Here is a 15,552-nt window from a genome sequence, read left to right on the forward strand (position 1 = left end):
AAATGTGAGGAAAAAAGCTGAGACCAACTAGTTGAAGATGATTCAAATGGAACATCTTTTATCTAACTAGAACCAGTGGGTTTACTCATCCTCCCTAACAGGACTGAAAGGAGTGGAGTCACAGTGCGTTCCAAGAACAATAGTTAATTCTAACAATTCAGGCCCAATTAAACAAAAACCTTTCAGAAATGGTGGAGTTTCTGTGTGATTCATTCCTTTTGGCTGCTCCATCAGCAAGTCATTAAAACTGATCACAGTTTTATCCGATATATCAAAGTTGCAGAGCCCTAAAACTTTAGGATGATTGCTCAGAAAGTAAAGTGTAGCCTTAAAAAAAAGAAAAGATTGCTCTTATTTTAAAAAAAGCAGCTGAGTCACAGGAGCCAACTGACAAAACGTGACAATGGGTCACCGTAGGACAATATGTGGCACCTGTATAAAAATCCAAAGGTGTGATGCTGTTAATATTGGCCGTTTTCTTATTTTAGTTTCAATTCAAGCCTTTAAAACAAATATATCAGTTATTTCTCTTTATGCAAGAACTGTAGAACTGAAACTCCTCAGTGTCACTTCCTCCTCTAGGTGGCGACAAATAATCTGTTTTCTGCATGACCTATAATGCTATAATCCTATTCAATGAATTAGAATATAACTGAAGCACTCATCTCAGTAAATAAGTAAAGTACATCATAGAGATCAGTTCCAGAGCCTTTCTATGCACTGTCAGCTGATCTGAAGACCAGACAAAGTGAGAAAGCCTGAAGCCATTTGAGGAAACCTGAGAAAGCTGCTGATTCTGACCTCACATGGTCAACTGTGGTCTACCATAACCAATGGGGCAATGACCCATTCATTAAGAAGATAAAGAAGGAGTCTGGATGTTTTCTGTGTAGCAGAGGTAATGGAAGCAACTGGAACACCTGATCTAACCTGAGTCATCAGCCTTGCACCAGTCCATGGAGGAAACATCCAGTAACATCAGGGTGAGCAGCCAGCTGGAGAGCTCAGGAGACAGAGTTTCCCATTATTGCTTGGAAGCTGGAGTATCCATGCTACAAGTGGAAATGTGTCTGGAGCTGCTAAGTTGGAGGCTGCTCTGCCCAATGGCTGCTACACGCATCAGCTCAAGTAAAACTTTCTCACTTTGACTGTAGCAGTTCTCCCCATCGATGCATATAAAGCCTCAAACTCACTGCGGATCCAGACATTTGAAATCAGAAAGCTTCCTGAAGGGGAAGCGAAACGTCTTCAAACCTTGGAAACCAAGTCCAGTGGATTGTTTTAAAACTTTTACGAAACTCCCCATAAATGAGACATTAAAGGTATGGAGGATGATCTTTTATTTCCGGGTGGATCATCTAAAGAAGTGGTCCTCCTAATTGTCAGTCATTCTGGTGATATGTTTATGTGAGGCCGTGCGACGTGCTTGTCTATTATTATTATTAACTTTTTCTACACATGCACACGTTCCAGCGTATATCTGTGGTGAGCTTTGGTTTCAGACAGTCATTGAAACTCACCTTTCTCACCATGGTTCTTTGAAAATGGCCGAGGGTCATAAGAGAAAATTGTACAGTCATATCAAAAAGTTTGGGCACCCCTATTAATTTGTATTTCTAAATATTTGGGTTTTTGCTACAGCCATTTCAGTTTGATATATCTAATAATGGACGCAGTAATATTTCAGTATTGAACTGAGATTTATTGGACTAACAGAAAATGTGCAGTAGACATTAAAACTAAATTTGACAGGAGCAAAAAAATTGGCACCTCAGCAAAAAAGAAAAATTAATATTTGGTAGTTCATCCTTCTGCACAAACAACAGCCTCTAGTCGCTTTCTGCACCTTTAATGACTTCCTGGATCCTGGATGAAGGGACTTTTGACAACCCTCTTAGAAACATTTCCAGTTCAGTTAAGTTTGATGGTCGCTAAGCATGGACGGCCTGCTTCAAATCATCCCACAGATGTTCAATGATATTCAGGTCTGGGGATTGGGATTGCCATTCCACAACATTGTAATTGTTGCTCTGCATGAATGCCTGAGTAGATTTGGAGCAGTGTTTTGGATCATTGCTGAAATATCCATCCCCACCATAGCTTCAACTTTGTAACCAATTCTTGAACATTATTCTCATGAATCTGGTGATATTACGATGAATCCATGCGGCCCTCAACTTTAACAAGATTCCCAGTGCCAGCATTGGCAACGCAGCCCCAAAGCATGATGGAACCTCCACCTAATTTTACAGTAGGAAGCAAGCGTTTTTCTTGGAACGTTGTGTTTTTTTGCCGCCACGCATATAGCCTTTTTTTTAATGACCAAAAAACACAGCTTCATTTTGGAATAAGGAGCATATTCCAAAATGAAGCTGGCTTGTCCAGAAGTGCTTTTGCAAACCTCAAGTGATTCTGTTTGTATCGTGCTTGCAGAAAAGGCTTCTGTTGCATCACTCCCCCACACAGCTTCTCCTGGTGCAAAGTACGCTAAATTGTTGAACGATGCAGAGTGACACCATCTGCAGCGTGATGATGCTGCAGGTCTTTGGAGGTGGTCCATGGATTGACCATTCTCACAATTCTTCTTCTCTGCCTCTCTGATATTTTTCTTTGTCTGCCACTTCTGGGCTTAACAAGAACTTTCCCTGTGGTCTTCTATTTCCTTCCTATGGTTCACAGTTGAATCTGACAGTTTAAGTATCTGAGAGCTTTTGGTATCCTTGCCCTGAACGACGATGTTGAACAATCTTTTTTGTTGTTTTGAGGTGCTCATGATGAATCTTCAAAGGAGATTCAAACAGGAGAATGACTTTCAATGGGCCACCTTAAATACATTTTCTCACGATTGGATACACCTGGCTATGAAGTTCAAATCTTAATGAAGTTATTAAACCAATTTTGTCAGTAAGTCAGAGAAAATTAGTTAAAATTAGTTAAGGGTATTCAAATCAGTAAAATGATTAGGGTTCCCACATTTTTGCACCTGTGAAGTTTAGTTTTAATGCATACTGCACATTTTCTGTTAGTCCAATAAATCTCCATTCAATACTTAAATATTACTGTGTCCTTCGGTTATAAGATATATCAAACTGAAATAGCTGCTGCAAACACCTAAATATTTAGAAATAAAAATAATTCAGATTAATAGGGGTGCCCAAACTTTTTCATATGAGTGTATGAGAGGCAAAGAAAGGCCTCAGAGGAGGCAGATATATCCCAGAATGCTTTGCACCGAGAGTTCTCCTCACAAAGCATTATGGGATTTGCTCTCACAGCGGCGACTAATAACAAAGATGGCCCAGGCACCGCGTGGTGGAGGAGGAGTTACATGACCAATGGAGAAAAAAAAGCAGTGATCATCTGTTCAAAGGTAAGTTAACTGAGTTCACTATAAAGTCCACTATATAGTCTCTGCTCTATATAGTGATTGAGGGATTTAGGGGTTAGAGCGGACGTTTGGACATAGTAACCTTGGATGAGCTATAAGAACAGCAACTTTTAAACAGTTGCCAATTTTAGGGTCGTGCATGGGCTATTTATTGAAATATACACTTCTCCACTAAATTGGTCCATTTTAAGTTTACTTTGAAGTATACTTAAAGTAGCATTTTGACTTCCTGAAAAATATACTTTTGCTATGATGAAATAATCTTGGTAGACCTGGAAGACTAATTTCAGTATAACTAAGTGTACGTTTTTAAATAAGTGTACATTTATATGCTACCAGAAAAGGAGAAACATTTAGTGAAGACTGTGTCTGTTCTCATTTGCAAGGATTAATAAAAGCTGCTTGAATGAAGAATACTGATCTCGACTTATTGTTAATATAAGACTTTTTTTGCAAACAGCATGCATCACAGGTAACTGGCTTTATGCTGCATCTTTGCTGTCTTAAAGTTAACCAGATCAGGTATTTTCATTTTTCTGATTGAAGGGATGGCATTGTTCCTATTCTGGTATAATAATTTAAAAGAGCTCTTTTTTTTAAATTGGTCATTATTCTGTAAACCTATTTTTAATTGGAGCCAACACAGTGTGACTGGGGTTTTCTGCATTGTTAAATTTTTAATCAGAGTACATCATCTTGATACCCGTTCCACTTGTGTAAGAGTCCTCGTTTCCCACAGAGCCACAGAATTAGTCCACTGTGTTGACATACGGGGACGTAGAACAGAGACAAGAACCTAAAGCAGGACTCCTTTGATATATTATCGCCTTTCATGTGTAAATTAAATGGGTGGAAATGTCTTAAATAGCCTGGGGCGGTTATTGTTTCAACATCGGAGTTGAAGTGAGAAATCGTAACAGCATTCTGTGGCAAGGAGGTATAAAAGTACCCCTGAATCTTATGCAATGAGGAGTTGCTCCTGACGCTTAGAGCTGGATATTAACGCTGCGAGATGATTCAATATAATCTGCAGCCAGGAAATTCATTCTCTGAAATGAAAGAGAAATCCAATTTCCCCCTGTATACTTCTCATTTGAATATAAATCAAAGCCTGGTTTGCTGCCTACCTCCTTCTTGGCATCCACGCTTAAAATTAAAAACATGGAAATATGTCTGGGCTTCTTTTATCCCTTCAATCTGTTAGTTGAACCTTAGCACTGGGCTTGTTTCAATTTCTTCCACATTTGTTATTGAGATGTGTAAAAAAAAAAACCCAATTTGTATTACTTAGATAATTTAAAAGTAAGAAATATGTATTCATTAAAAAAAACTTAACCTCAGGTTGGCTCCAATAATTCAATCAAGGAGATTTCTCACTTCAGCCTACAGACTAAGAGGGTTATTCTGTCATGTATTCTAAATTTGGCGGCTGAAGGACACTTAAAGGTATAATGGAGGATTTTCATGAAATTTTGAGACCCGCCCTCTCCACCTTAAAAAAAAAAACTGCACATGCACAACCCTACTAAAGTTGGGAACGCCTACTAAATGAGTGCAGGAGCCCATTTCTCCTCGTTCACGCTCTGTTTAAAAGTTGCTGTTTACATCGCTCATACAAGCTTACATTCCAAAAGAAGATTTGCAATTTTTCAATATGTCAGACTCACCATTAAGTGAAAATGAGGACGAGCACATAGGACGGCCTTACGTAAACATATCACCAGAATGATTGACAATTAGGAGGACCACTTATTTTGATGATCCACAAGAAAAAACGAACATCTTCCACTATACCTTTAAATTAAAGGGGCAGTCTGTCAGATTTAGCACCACCTAGTGGTACACTAGAAGAATTACACATGACAGACTGGTGTCTCACATCTAGATTATTAAGACCTACTATAGGAAAGCCTCAGAGTGATGTTCTTTCTGAATGGAGACAAATCTACTTCTGTCACTCTTGCCAAATTAACTGAAATAGACAATAAAACACGTCGACCATTTCTCTGAAAGCAACAGAATCCTAAGCTGATTAGCTGGGTGACTTCCCTGAAAAACAACAGCAGCTGATAACTGCTGCATCACAGTTTATCCATTAGGCTAACAAACAAGTTGTCTCTGCTGGGGGGACAAAACTAATTGGTGGACGACACTATCATGTTTCTAATCAAACGCCACAATAAACTTTACTGTTTTATTGAATTACCTTTAACTGTCCAAAAGAATGTCTGAATCAGGTGTGAAGCCCCTCCCCCTCATTAACTGTCTCCACCTGGTAAAAGATACTCAGATAAGGACTCTTGTTTTCGTTTGGGTTTAACTTCTTTTTTCTTGGTTTGTTTCTCTTTCCTCTCAGTGGACAGAGGGTGCAGATGTTCCTCCACAATAACAGAAAGTAGAAGGTAGAATAATAATAATATACGGTCATTTTTGCTTGTTTTAAACTCCTCCACCTACGACACGTTTTCAGATACAGGCATGGCCATGAATATTTTGAGAACTGATTTGGACTTTTTTATTTTACCATTACATGTATTTGTAGTTCACTGAAACCCAACCTAACGTAGCAAGATTGGATTAGACAAGCCCTTCCAGCCAATATTCACATTCTCATGTTCTGCAGAACTGGCTAGGTTTGCTAGGTTAGCAGTGGCTGCATTATGTGGAAGAGACTGGTTGTATTTTTTTTTTGTTTCATTTGTCTGAAAGCAGTGAGAAAAAGTCATACCTAGAGACACATTTAAGAAAGACAACCCCTTAGTGCAGAGATGTCAAAGTGGTTCCAGAAAGGGCTGCAGGTTTTTTTCCAACCAAGCAATAGCACACCAGACTCCAGTCATTTCATCAAGTCATCATGTTCACCTTGGACTCACTTGAGGAGATGACTGGGGTCTGGTGTTCCTTTGCTTGGTTGGAAAAAACCTGCAGCCACACGGCCCTTTCTGGAACCACTTTGACACCCCTGCCTTGTCGGATGCCGGCTTTTCAAATTGGCGTAAAGCCACTGAAAGTTTTTTTTTATTTTTATTGATGAGTTTAATTAGTAGCACATATATTCACCTGAGAACTAATTCATGATTAATGTGATTAATGATGTCTCTGTCTTACAGACCCTGGTTGCTTGAACTGAAGTGTATATGACAATAAATTTGTGAATCTCAATCTATTTATTATTTTATTTATTGTATTTTAAATAGGCCAATAGGCTCATAGCTCTTTTGTCCCAAAAAAAAAAAAAAATTTCACAGCTGCCCCTGTTCGAAATGATTTCCAGCCTCCCTGGATACAGGTAAAACACTTAAAGCTGACAAGTGTGTCTCCTTTCAGGTACTCTGATCAAAAACGACAACCCAATATGGCGTCTCCCATTGGATGCACCCTCCCCTATGTTTTTATAAACTACTAACTCTTAGCTATCAGAATTATTTCATTTTTGATGTGACGCTATCAGACTTTCACATAATATGTATTTATTAAAGCAATACTTAATTTTTTCTTGATAAAAAGCCACATTTGTTACAAGCAGTCTCTTGAGGTACATCTAAATATGCTATTGACATTTCATTAAAAATTGCCTCTATCAAGTTTTTTTTTTCATTTTTTAAATTAATATCCCCTTTCTGTTTTTTTTTTCTGTCTACATTGAATCTGTCATCTACTAAATGTGAGAAAGAATAAAGATGCAACTTTCAAACTATAAGACTAGAAAGTTATTTACATCTTTGTATAGCTTCAGTTTCATTCTATATTAATAAAAATTGCTGTCCTTTTTTTGGCGCTTTGGCTGTTCTGTGGTACAGTGGGTAGCACTGCTTTCTTGCAGCAAGAAGGTTCCAGATTCGATTCCCAGCCTGGGATCTTTCTGCATGGAGTTTGCATGTTCTCCCCATGCCTGCGTGGGTTCTCTCTGGGTACTCCGGTTTCCTCCAACAGTCCAAAAACATGTCTGTTAGGTTAATTGGCCTCTCTAAATTCTGCTTGGGTGTGAGTGTGTGTGAATGGTTGTTTGTCCTGTTTGTCTCTGTGTTCCCCTGCGATGGACTGGCGACCTGTCCAGGGGGTACCCCGCCTCTCGCCCGTAGACAGCTGCAGATAGGCACCAGCACCCCTTGTGACCCGCTTGGGATAAAGTGTGTCAGAATATTGGCGATTAAGTTAACAGTGTAAAGCATCTTTTGGTCAATAACAAAGACTTTGTTTACAGATGTCGAGGAAGAAATTCTGTTCTGAAAAAGGTCTTCATGGAGAGTCGGGATATTTTCCATTCTGTTCATTAATCACATTACATTTATTCTACACATGTACCATCTAATCTTAGAACCCCTTCCAGGTCAAAAGAATGTGGCCTCGAGCTGTAAATACTGTAGTGAGCAGCAGGAGGGAACGTTAGATGATTGCCTGTATCGACCGTATTGACTTTCATCCTGTAAAATGACCCAGCACAGCTTTTTATTTGACAGTCACCTACCTCAAGTGACGGATACCTGATGAAGCTTCCCCCTTCTCCTGTTCTGGAGAAGTGAATTCCTCCTCAGAGCAAATATAACTGGGCATCTAATAAAGCACCTTGTTGCTTCATTGCACAGGAGGCCACTTGAAACCAGAAAGTGACATGTCCTTCCACTGATAGGCCATTGCTCCACATATGATCAGAGAGATGACTGTATGTCAGCTGCCTGATGAACACATCATCCTGCTGTTCAGTTTCAATGAATCCTTCCTACATCTGAGCTTTAAAGGTGATGATTGGACTGTTTCTGTTTCTCATTTTAAAGTTTATATCAGTGTAAATTGATCAGGCTGGTTTAGCAAATAAAAGAAAGCAGAAATAAACAGGGCACTGCTGGGGAACTTGCAAGAGCTCTAACGTGTGATGGCGTGAGACTCAGATGGTGATTCAATGACACAGAGGCAGCTGCCATGAAATCCAACTGACAGCATCATGTCTCATCCGAGACGCCCTGTAGCCAAACAAACAGCAGCTCATTAAGGGCTCCGTTTGGACCGTCTGTGCCGTACGGGAGAGAGGTGACATTGGCTCATAATGCGGTGGAGGAAGGGAGCTGTGTGAGCTGGGGTTAAATATGTGAACATTATAAACCATTACATTTTTCTCTAGCCGCCACAGTTATTGTGGCTCACCAGTTGTGCTTGAACTTCTGATGCAATGGTTCTCAAGTACCTGAGTGAATCAAAGTGGTTCTAAGCAGCAACAATGCAATCAGTCCTTTTAAGCATAAAGTTCATGTGCAAAATTAAAAATATGTTCCTTTAATTATCAAGTTTCTAATCAACTTTTCCAACACTTTGATTGGTTCTTTAGGTTATTTTTCTGTTTGCCCCATTATTTGCTCACCAACGAGAATAAAGGCCTTTTTTTTTTTACATCCTGTTACTCTCTCTGGTTGCATACAACATTTATATGCCAAATTACAGCATCCTGCTAGTGTAGTTTTTATTTTTTTTTGTCCTTAAATCTTTTTTTTTTTTTTTGCTAAATGTGTTAGTAAATATAGCCTTTCTGCGTATATTTACAGTAAAACATCATATGACTGGGTTTATGTCACTGTGCATGTGTGCAGTTGGTCAACAAGATTAAGCAATAGAAGCAAGCAGAAGAATTGAACTCCAAGACAAGTTGAAAAAAAGAAAAGTCCAGATTAAGTGTATAAAGGCAGAAGAAGATGTTTGATTCCAAGAGGGACAAAACTGGAGTTCCACTGGAAAACTGTCTAACCGTTAGAGACTACTAAAGCTGGAGCCAAAGCTAATTAATCATTCTGTCACTGTTAGTTGATAGACTCCTGAGTACAGCTTCTAGCAAATAGTGCTACTGGTGCTACCAATGAGCAATAAGCCCTATCCTCTGAGCGTTTGTGCTGGTAAAGATTCAGTCTGAGCACAGTAAATAAGATAACTGTTGAGTGTAAATGTCATGCACAACTGAACTGGACCGTTTCAGACACAACTGAACAGCGCCAAACCGGTACTAGTTCATCAGTAGGGGTCGGTGCGGTTCAGTTCACGGTTATCAGATAAAAAAGAACGCATGAGTAGAACTCCTTACATTCAGCCTCTGTCATCATGAAATTTCAGACATTCATAAAAATAATAGCTTCCCTACCATGATGATTCTGCTTAAGACTGTGATAAACCTCAACATCTGTTGTTGTTTCCCTGATTAGACTATCGATTGTCATATCCACTACCCAAAAGCCAACTCTGCCAAGTAAATTCACCAAAGGCTGCCTTCTTTACCAAACTCTCTGCAAACAGCAAAATTTCACAATTATAACCAAACTTCCTGAATGTTACAGGCGGCTCCATGTTGACTTGCTTTTTTACCTCTAGAGAGCAGTAGTACCGTAGATCATCACTAGCTCGGCACGGCTAACTAATCCAAGCTTGGTCCAAAACTCGGCACAGATCAGTTTTCAGAGGGTAGTGTAAACAGGGCTTTTGTTATCAGAGAACCGAGCCACAACTGAACCGTGCCGAGCCCTACTGTTGAACTAGTACTAGATTTTAGATCCATTTACAATCAATAGTAATCTCTGTTATCTTATGCTCCGAACGTTTTCTGCACGGTTTAAAAAGGGTAGTACAAATGGGGCTATAGCCTGCAACAATATTCAGGTAGGCTTTGGCATTGACATGATGCTCAGTTGGTTCCAAGGGCCCCAGAGAGTGCCAAGAAAATATCACCCACTCCATTACTGTGCTCCCTCGCACGTCTCCACTTGATGCAAAATTCAACCACACGCTTTTCAACTGGAGTATGTTAGAGCAAACACATGGCCTCCATTGGCTGCCTGTGCCTTGTATTTGTTTTTAAGTCCTTTAATGGCTTTGCCCCACCCTACTTCTCTGAGCTTCTCCACCTCTATGCTCCGGGGACAGCTGACCTGCTGCTCCTGGAGGTATACCGAGATCCAGCAGAAGCTCAGAGAGGACACAGCTTTTTCATTTCCTGCTCCACATTGCCTCCTCGTTAAACAATCATTATACTGTCTATTTGTGAAACTCATCTTTAAACTTATTTTAATTCTTTGGCTGCCGGGCATACACTGTACAAGGTTTTTCCCTTTTCAGGCCGATCCTCTAGTCATGCCAGAATTTTTTGGGTCGAGTTTCAGCCTCATTGTGCATCCTGCGGCATGTGGTATACAGGGGGTAACGAGGGGCCTCTTACGGCCACCTACCGATCAACAATCGTAAAGGCAGAAGAAAATCAAATATGTATTAAATTCACTTGGCCCTCGTAAGGAGTTTGTGGGGAAATCCTGTTGTTGAAGCAGAGCTACGAGTTTCTACCAGCCGATTTACCAGAACCTTGCACACTGTGCATGTGCAAACATTGAAGTTCTTCTTCGGCATCTCTCTGCGCTGAGCCCAACGTGTGGTTTAAGGACGTACAGTGTGAGCAGGCAGATCGTATCAGAGCATTGGGCTGTACACTATAAGAACATGCATCATGAGTTATGAACTTTTAAACCCTTCGGTTTCATCGTATAGTTTGAGCTGTAGCTGAGTACAACCATTGAAATTATTATTATTACAATTATTATGCCTATGCTTTAGAAAACATGACGAACACGCAGCAGCTCCTGCTGGCAAGGGTTTGCAAATCTAATCAACTAGAGACATCCCCTTATTTAGCTCATAAATATCACCACTCTCAACAGATTTTTTTTTTTTTTTTTTATGACTGTGGCTCTTAAAGGGCATGAAGAGGCTTCGATAAAGTTATAAACAGCTGTGTATTCTTGGACAGCCTTTCCACCTTCTCATGTAGTGTGGTGTTGTCAGCTTGCAGTTTGCTGAACACGGCCCACACTGGAGCCAGCCAGGGAGAGCAAAGCTGCCCAGATAAATGCTGCAGACACTGTGACGGGCGGCTCATTTTCCAGACAGAATGTCTGTGCGTCAGCATTATTAACATTGTGAGTACAGTTACTTCCAAAACTATCCATATGTGTTTTTCTTTGTTTAAATTTCCAAATCCTTTTACTGAGTTTAGATTGATATTTTAGGTATTTCTTCACCTATTCTGGCAGTTCCATGTCTTTAAATTGAAATTTTGACATTTATGTTTGTGGTGCATATTCAATCTTCTTTGTGACTCACATTTTCACTTGTTTTTTGTCATTGAATGCAATTGACTATCATCAGCGTCATTTTAACCACAACGGAGCCCTGACTGTGTGCTAAAAAGACACCCGCTGCTGCATGTGCTGAAAGAGAAGACAGATTTTATGAAGACTTAACATTTCATCCATTATTCATAGGGAAGTGGAGGAGACCCACTGAGACAGGAGCCACTTCCATCACTGCTCTGTTATGTTTGACTCGTTCAGATGAGCATGAGTCAAATGAACCGCTGGGACTTCCCAGCTCTCTCAGTGCAGAAAGCACACTGCTGCAGGACAGTTTTTTTTTCTGTTGTTTTGGTTTCAGGCGTACAACTCTTGATTACAAATGTGTCTTCTTGTTCACTGCATACAGACTGCTGCTAATGACATGTCAATTTTCTATGAAGCTTTTTAGAAACTAACCTGAGCAGTCGAGCAGATCTTAATGTTTTCTAATCGACTGACGAACGGTTTACAGAACTAGAATCTATGTTTATCTACAGAATCACTGCAACCAGAAAGCAGCATGTTCTTCATTGCGGCTCCCTTGCCAAGAAAACACGTGTACTGTTTCATTGTGAACAATAACTAGTGGGAGGAATCTATTATTTGCTGTCATTCATATGCAAACCTTTCCTCTACAGGAACATCGTCCTCTTCAGTCTGCACCCAGTGTTTTAGTGCTGCTTTGTAAGGCTGTCTGTGTGTGCTGGGGGGTGCTCGAGTTTTAAGAGGTAAAACATCATCCTATATCAATTAGGTTGAGTGGCCTCTTCAGGCTGATTAGCACATAAGAGGCTGGGCCAAACGCTTTGTTCCCGAAGCATACGGGGACCATGACGGGTTGGTGAGTACATGCTGGCAGAGAGGTTTTATAGGACCATTGAGGGTTGTTTCCGACCGAACACACTAGCATGGATAGAAACATCATCAATGTTCGGCTGCCTTATCCAAAAAATAGAGAAATAACCAACTCGTTTAGAAATTTTTTTTTTTTTGTTTATTTTCTCAGTGTCATAGTGGTGAGCTATGTTAAATCCCAACTGTTTTCCTCTGTCTTTGTGTAGATTTGTGTTTTTTTTTAGTTCTCTCTGGCTACTCCAATATTCTCCCACAGTCCAAAAGCATGTGTGCTAGATTAATTGGTCATACTGAATTGACGTGATGCCAATTGCAAGATTGTGGAAATCCAAGCCAGTGAAAAAAAATAGATCAGATCAGGATAGTATTAATGGAGACATGGTGAAGCAAACTGTTAGCTGAGGCATTTAATGAGGCCTATCGGTCTGCGCCAGGTGACGTCAATGTTTACCTCGGGCGCGGTGCATCGTGGGAAAACCACCATAATAGGTGGAAAGTCGAGATAACCCACACGCGGCTGTTCTTTCGGCACAATTATTTACCAGAAATGACACGATCGTGTTGTGTGAGAGGCTGCCAATCCCGGTGTCGTGCCAAGGTAGTTATCCCTGCGAAAATTTGTATCCCCTCGTCAGGAGCGCGCACGGAGTAGGAAGAACAACCCGAGTTAACTCCGCTTCAATTCCAACGTGCAGAACTTGAAATTTGAAAGGTTTTACGTGTATGAAAGTTGAGCTATACTTTTTTATTCTTTACTTCACATGTTATAGCAGAATATCGCCAGTGATATTGATCTAAAACTAATAATAAACACAAACGTTTGCTTGAAAGCTGGTCGCTGACAGCAGTGTCTACTCCTCCCTCTGAAAGCAAACAGATCCTTGCTCTTTTCCACAGGTTCATTAAAAAAATCTCTCATTGTTTCACAGTGTCCAAATGTTCTCATCCCATTGAAAACTGTTGTAAACCGTATACTTGTAATAAAATGAAATAGAAAATGGAGTGCACGTGTAATCATTAAAGACTATATGCAGAAGGAAAATAATTGTTTCCTGGTTGAAATTTAGTACTTAAATCTATATCTGTGTTTATAGTAACATACAATTTATCTATGTTGTACTATCCTTTATAAACAGTTTGTCTTCTAACATCAGCCATTTTATTTCATCCCATATTGCCAGAACTGGCAATATGGGATGAAATAAAACCTGCTGTAATCTGTTCCCCCTGTCTAAATCAGGCAAAAAAAGGCCCCATCTTTTTCATTTTTGGCTTTTAAACATCTTTTATGATGACAACTAACTCCTGAAACTTTGGAGTTGATTGACCTTTATTTCTTAAAGTTATAAGGGGGGAACAAATTATAGCAGGCCACCTGCTATAATCTGTTCCCCCTGTCTAAATCAGGCAAAAAAGGTCCCAGCTTTTTCATTTTTGGCTTATAAGCATCTTTTATGATGACAACTAACTCCTGAAACTTTGGAGTTGATTCATTTTTGGCTTATAAGCATCTTATATGATGCAAAAAATGAAAAAGCTGGGACCTTTTTGGCCTGATTTAGACAGGGGGGAACAGATTACAGCAGGTGGCCTGCTATAATTTGTTCCCCCCTTATAACTTTAAGAAATAAAGGTCCATCACATCAAAAGTTTCAGGAATAAATTGTCATCATAAAAGATGCCTATAAGCCAAAAATGAAAAAGCTGGGGACTTTTTTGTCTGATTTAGACAGGGGGAACAGATTACAGCAGGTTTTATTTTATCCCATATTGCCAATTGTGGCAAAATGGGATGAAATAAAACGGCTGATGTTAGAACACAAACTGTTTATTAAGGATAGTACAACATAGATAAATTGTACGTTACTATAAACACAAATATAGATTTAAGTACTAAATTTCAGCCAGGAAAAAAATTATTTCCTTCTGCATATAGTCTTTAATAATTACACGTGCACTCCATTTTCTATTTCATTTTTATTACAAGTATACGGTTTACAACAGTTTTCAATGGGATGAGAACATTTGGACACTGTGAAACAATGAGAGATTTTTTTAATGAACCTGTGGAAAAGAACAAGGATCTGTTTGCTTTCAGAGGGAGGAGTAGACACTGCTGTCAGCGACCAGCTTTCAAGCAAACGTTTGTGTTTTATAATCAGTTTTAAATCAATATCACTGGCGATATTCTGCTACAACACGTGAAGTAAAGAATAAAACAGTAAAGCTCAACTTTCATACACGTAAAACCTTTCAAATTTCAAGTTCTGCACGTTGGAATTTAGGCAGAGTTAAGTCGGGTTGTTCTTCCTACTCCGTGCGCGCTCCCGACGAGGGGATACAAATTTTCGCAGGGATAACTACCTTGGCACGACACCGGTACGGTAATTTCGCATTCTGCTTACTTTTTTCCATATAGTCAGAGAAACAAACTCAATCCTTTAGTCCTTCGTTTAGCTATGCTGCGGTTGTTTACACTACGCCTTTTCCACCAAAAATGGCGTCTTAGCAACAAATGTCACGTGACTGGCGGAGACCGATTGCATGTTTTGTAGACATTAAGGTGACAAAAATGGGGCATGTTTTCCCCACATCACATAAGTAAAGTTATTTCATGACAGCAATAGACCAATCAACATCAAGTCACACACTCTCTAAAGTCAGGACGAATAATAAAGGACAAAGTCACATTAGCAGTCAGTTGTGTCTTTTTATTTATCTATTTTTTTTCCACCTTTACATTACACTATCACAACTACAGATCAATGAAATTCCATCCAAGTGTGGGGATAAGGGTCTTTGCTCAGGGACCCAGAGTGGCAGTCTGTGGGAGTGGGGCTCGAACTCAGAACCTCAGGATTCCAAGCTCTATGCCCTAACCACTAGGTTGCCACTCCCCTAACTAGGCTGCCACTCCCCTAACTAGGTCGCCACTCCCCTAACTAGGTTGCCACTCCCCTAAGTAGGCCGCCACAATCCTAACTATGTCGCCACTCCCCTAACTAGATTGCCACTCCCCTAACTAGGTTGCCACTCCCCTAACTAGGCTGCCACTCCCCTAACTAGGCCGCCACTCCCCTAACTAGGTTGCCACTCCCCTAACTAGGCTGCCACTCCCCTAACTAGGTTGCCACTCCCCTAACTGGGTTGCCACTCCCCTAACTAGGCTGC

Source organism: Cyprinodon tularosa, unplaced genomic scaffold (assembly GCF_016077235.1).
Source record: "Cyprinodon tularosa strain WSP-4 unplaced genomic scaffold, ASM1607723v1 ctg654, whole genome shotgun sequence".
Taxonomy (NCBI): domain Eukaryota; kingdom Metazoa; phylum Chordata; class Actinopteri; order Cyprinodontiformes; family Cyprinodontidae; genus Cyprinodon; species Cyprinodon tularosa.